We start from the raw sequence: 6001 nt of genomic DNA, 5'->3' as shown, positions 1-6001 counted from the left end.
ATGACCGAAGACACCTCTTCACACAAGATGGTAGCAACAAATTATAGGTGCAGTCGCACCAAACTCACAGATCAATTGAAAATCCTCATCAATACCTTTGATCAAAAACCTTGCTCAGGTTATTCTACCAAACAAAAACTTGCTTTATAAATCCATACAGAAGAGTCAATAATCCAAATTTGGTTTCAGAATTGAAGAGCTAGGCACAGATTCCAGAAAAGACCAGAACCAGAGACTTTAGAATCAAACCAGAGCCATGGACAAGGTCAACCTGGTGCAGAGTTTCAAAGTAGAAAAGCCAGACGGTGTTGTACCACCTACAGCGCCTCTCAATTATGCACTCTCATCAAGGGATTTTTGAAAAACCCATAACTTAGGATTGATTCCACGAAACAACTTGCTAAAGAAATTAGTGTTCCAGAGTCAAGAGTCCAAATTTGGTTCTAAAATCAAAGATCTGGATTTCATCTCCAGAGAAAAAGGGAACCTGTTGTGTCCTTGGAACAAGAAGACCAGGGGCAAGATTTCTTGAGAGACTTTCAAGGTACAGAAGATACACAGAATGGCACCGCCCTCACTAGCAACTCTCATTTCTCTAGAGCCAGAACACGGTGAACACAGTCAAGTTCAGTGTATTTGATATTATCAACTTGGGCCCCAAATCTCTCTCATAGTCTTCCTGGGAGATGGGAAAGGACTTGGCCGGGTGTGGTGACTCACACTTGCAATCCCAGCACTCTGGGAGGCCAAGGCAGGAAGATTGCTTGAGCCCAGGAGTTTGAAACCAGCCTGGGCAACATAGCAAGACCCTGTCTCTACTATCAAAAATGAAATAAATAAAAGGGACTGTAGGAAGCAGAGATAAGTACAGGAGGCACCACACTACCCTATTGACACAGCCTGGATCCAGAGTTCAGCAGACCTGAGACAATGAAAATAAACTTAGTAATAATAATTTAAAAAAAGATTATGGTTACCCTTGGGGAGGAGGTAGGGAGTTAGTGATTGTAAGAAGATATGAGGGGCACTTCTGGGGCACTAATATATTGTATACTGATTCTTTTTTTCCCCTTTTTTATTTTTTAAATCTTTGTAGATACACAGTAGGTGTATAAGATTCTGTTTCTTGATCTGAGTGATGGTTATACAAGAATGTTTAGTTTAAAAATTAATTGAGTTGTATATTTATGATATCTGCACTTTTCCATGCATATTACACTTCAATTAAAAGTTGAAATCTAAGCATGTTCCTCAAAAAAAGAAAAAAAAGTTGAAATCAACTCCAAGAATGCATATCCAAAGCGTAGCTGATGATGCTCAACAAGGGAAAACTGACATTTATTTATAGCAGGACTCACTTTCTTTTAAATTATTTTATTATTTATTATTAATTTTTTAAAGATGTGCTCTTGCTCTGTCACCCGGGCTGGAGTTCTGTGTAGCGATCCTACCTCACTGCAGCCTCGAACTCCTGAGCTCAAATGGTCCTCCTGCCTCAGCCTCCCGAGTAGCTGAGAATACAGGCATGCACCACCACACCTGGCTAGTCTCTTTCTTTTTAAAGATGCTGGGAAGAGCCCACATCCTGCAACCTCTGAACAGTTTTCCCAACTGACCATTTTGGTTATCTTTAAAGAAGTCTGATCAAAAAAAAAAAAAAACTTAAAAAAAAAAAAGCCCGGCCGGGCGCGGTGGCTCACGCTTGTAATCCCAGCACTTTGGGAGGCCGAGGCGGGTGGATCACGAGGTCAGGAGATCGAGACCACGGTGAAACCCCGTCTCTACTAAAAAAATACAAAAACTTAGCCGGGCGTGTTGGCGGGCGCCTGTAGTCCCAGCTACTCGGAGAGGCTGAGGCAGGAGAATGGCGTGAACCCGGGAGGCGGAGCTTGCAGTGAGCCGAGACTGCGCCACTGCACTCCAGCCTGGGTGACAGAGCGAGACTCTGTCTCAAAAAAAAAAAAAAAAAAAAAAAAAAAAAAAGCCCATTAGGTGTATTTTACAAAGGCTTCCTGAGCTGATAATATAATTCAACTATGCCTTCCGAAATGAAAGAGAACATTTCCTCCACATCCTTAGAAACTTTCTTTTTGCCTCAAAACATGCCTTGAATAGAGCTTGAGAAGAAATGTGTTAACCCGGCCTGTAAGGTTAACCGGTCTGCTGAGTGAGGTGTTCAGAAACTAACACACACAAAATCATTTGAAAAAGTATGGCATTGTTGCTGTGTGTGTACTTTTAAAAATTCCTTCTTAAAATGGCTTTCTTTTAAGCCAGGCATGGTCATGTGTGCCTGTAGTCCCAGCTGCTCTGGAGGCTGAGCGGGGAGGATCATTTGAGCCCAGCAGTTCGAGTCCAGCCTGGGCAACATAAAGAGACTCCCATCTCTAAGACAAACCAAAAAAAAATGTTTTAAATGGCCTTATTTTTTAATGAAACTTTACATGTTCATTTTTAAGTCAATCAATACGGAAAACTAAAGAGCAGGAACCAGTATCTTAAATAAAAACCACCCTGGATGCCACCTCCCTAAGTAACTATTATTAGCATTCAGTGACTCTCATTCCAATAATTCTCTAGGCAGAGATAGGAATTATTTTGTAAACATGGGGGAAATTCTAAAAAAGCAAATTATAAAGGAAAATCACTTGCATAATCTCCATTTATCTCTTAGAGGATGAAGGAGAGAGAAGAACTTTTACTTCCACAGACTATAAAATAGCCTCTTTCTGGTCTCTCCTTTGATGAGATGAGTGCTCTGATAAGGAAATAGTTGAAATTCTAAGGCGAATAAATAGTGCCTCTCTGATCAGGCATTGGCCTAACTTGGGTGGGAGGTGGGTTGGAAAAGAGAGGAACCACGTCTAGTTGGTTTGATCATGGTGGGACTTTCTGAAAGGAGCCATTCACATGGAATCAAGACGTAGACCGCCACAGAGCAAAGGAGAGAGAAGGTGTGGCCCAGGGCTATTAACAAAGCAACCACTGCCAGGGCGCCTGAGCAGATGAACACACAGGGAAAGGAAGGTGGGGAGGTGACTAAGATAATGATTGGAAGATTTGAAAAATGAACCCAGACCTGATCAAAGGAAAGAAATAGAACAAAATAGTGTCATGGGTCTGACTACTCTTAATTAAAATAATTTCGGTTTCTTCTATAACTTTTAAGAGGAGAGCTCTTTTTTTTTTTTTGAAATGGAGTCTTGCTCTGTCACCCAGGCTGGAGTGCAGTGGTGCAATCTCAGCTCACTGCAACCTCCACCTCCTAGGTCCGAGCGATTCTCCTGCCTCAGCCTCCCCAGTGCTGGGATTACAGGTGCGCACCACCACGCCCAGATAATTTTTGTATCTTTAGTAGAGATGGGGTTTCACCTGTTGGCCAGGCTGGCCTCAAACTCCTGACCTCATGATCCGCCTGCCTCAGCCTCCCAAAGTGCTGGGATTACAGGCATAAGCCACCACACCCAGCCAAAGAGATCTGTTTGAATCACAGAATAAATGCGTTGATTCAGAGATTCTACCTACTTACAAGTAAGCCGAGCCCAAAAATAAGATTTTTATTTGTTGCATGGCTCCTTCTCCAATTGGGTTTTTGCAAAATTCTCACAAGATGAGGATTCCTTTAACTGAGGGTTTGGGAGATAGCAAAGTGTCAATCTTGGTCTTTCCAGCAGTCTGTGATGCTCCCTATCTGACCCAGGTGGCAGATGGTGATTCACTGCCTAAGGGAGTCAAAAAGGCTCTGAGACTCAGAAGAAAAAATCCCCATTCTGCCTTGAAAGTTTTTCAAATGAAAGTTTATATAGGTTGAGCCACTAGGACAGAAAGCCCTCAGAGCTTGGTACATCTCTCCTTAGACCTCATTTCCATAATGAAGTCTCAAAATTAATGTGTGTCTTTAGTACCCATTGTTACTGGTTCATAATGGTAGGCCAACCCAAGCCATTAAAACCCCACTGATTGTGAACACATTTGTTCACAATCAGTTTGTGCCTGCCTGGGTCCACTAGCTTGGCATATACTGGCTTGTTTAATACTCGTAACTATAAGGCAAGCACCGTTACTATCCCTATTTTACAGATGAGGAAATGGAGGCAAAGAGAAGGTAGGCTGCTTGCCCAAGGTCTCAGAGCTAACACATGAGGCCTCAAAGGGTATACTTCGAGCTAAGGGGCTTGTGCCAAAAATCTGATTCATGAAGGCTGGGGGCAATTAATGTTAGAATAGAGACCAATTTTCTTTACAACAATTCCTGGTCCTTGCTGTAAATTCTCAGATTATTTCAAGTGGCCTTGGAAAGTCACGAAATCTCACAGCACACCACCCGCCCCTCTGGCAGTTTATTATATTGGGTGCTGGCCTCCTGATCTTGCACCCCAGCGTGTACTCAGCTTCTACGCAGGAAAGCAAGAGATGTACACATGCATGAGTGTGTGTGTGAATGTGAATGTGCATGTGTGTGAGTTTGTGGATGAATAAATGTGCACGTATGTGTGAGTGAAAGTATGAGTGAGTTTATGGGTATGAATTTGTGCACATGGGGGGTTGTAACTGCATGAGTGCATTTGTGAGCATATGTGAGTGATTTTTCATGCGTGCATGCATGATTGTGTAAATGAAAGTGGGAATGAGTGTGTGAGTGTACCGAGGGTGGACAGGTGTGTGGGTGTATGCGTGAATGTACTGAGGTTGGACAGGTGTGTGGGTCTGTGTGTGAGTGTACCGAGGCTGGATAGGTGTGTGGGTGTATGTGTGAGTGTATCAAGGGTGGATAGGTGTGTGGGTTATGCATGAGTGTATCGAGGGTGGACAGGTGTGTGGGTGTATGTATGAGTGTATTGAGAGTGTATGTGTGTGTCTGAGTGAATGTGTGAGTGTGCACGTCTGTGTGCCTGATAGTATGCATGTGTGTGGTTATGCAAATGTGCATTGTGTGAATGGGCGTGTGGCTGTGTGTCTGAGAGAATGTGTGTGCATATATGCTGCTCCCAAACTTCCTTACCGGCAACAAGATCAGGTGACACAAGAGCTCTGTCCTCTGATGAGAAAGCTTCAGGTAGTTGTCCAAGGACAGCTCTGTGCCACTGGGAGAAGTTGCCAAGTGGCCTCTGAGAGGCACGAGCCCAGCAAACTCACTTGTGCCACTATAGGCATAGCTCACTGGACCACTCATGTGACTGTGACCCCCTTGTAAAGCCTGTGGGGTTTCCTTTTCTCCTTAATGAGTGGAAGTGGTCAGGTCACTGGGATCACATTCCTGCTCTGCTTCCAGACACGAAGGGACTGTGGGCAAGCCACTTCACCTTTCCCGTCCTCACTGTCCTTGTCTGATAAAAGACAGCAGTAATACCCAGCACAAAAGTTTATGGTGACGCTCAAAGAAGCCAGTGCATCTAAGGAAAAACCTCACTAGACAATGTACTTTGCACAGTGTATGTTTAATAAATGTTGTTGTTGCAATGAACAATGAAAACATTTTTTGTTTTGAGCCAAATCAATAGCGGAGCCAGGCACCACAGGAAGTTTGCAAATGCTTTGCATATATCTTATTGTATATCTTAATTATACATTAGGGCACCTTGAAAGCCACTGACAAATGAGGCCCGAGGTTCAGAAAGAGTTAATACACCACAATAGTAACAGCACTCCTCACGGTCACCCAGGAAATCAGCCCTTCACTTTAGCCAAGGGGAAAGTGGAAAAGCCCGTATTACACCACAAACCCAATTTGACCACTGCAAATGCTGACTGGAGTGAATTAAACCTCTTTCAAAATGAAACACTACACCTGTAACTGTGACTTGATTGCCCAACTTTTTAAGGACCAGAAAAAATGAAATAAAGAAAGGAACTCTCAGCAGGAAGGCCACGGTGTCACTGAGGAGAACCGAGTCAGAACAATGACGGGGCTGCCTGCCGGGGCCACCTGCCCGAGAGGCGGGAATTGAGTCAATAAAGTCACTAAACAAACAGTGGAGCTTTAGTGTTCTAAATCAGTTTG

General features: G+C 43.5%; 1 pseudogene; it reads left to right on the top strand.

Moving 5' to 3' along the window:
- On the top strand, window positions 1–615 carry LOC116813843 (double homeobox protein A-like; annotated as a pseudogene).
- The last annotated feature ends 5386 nt before the right edge of the window (window positions 616–6001 follow it).

The sequence above is a fragment of the Hylobates moloch genome, unplaced genomic scaffold (genome assembly GCF_009828535.3).
Source record: "Hylobates moloch isolate HMO894 unplaced genomic scaffold, HMol_V3 SCAFFOLD_9, whole genome shotgun sequence".
Classification (NCBI taxonomy): Eukaryota; Metazoa; Chordata; class Mammalia; order Primates; family Hylobatidae; genus Hylobates; species Hylobates moloch.
This window is presented reverse-complemented; position numbering and strand designations above follow the sequence as displayed.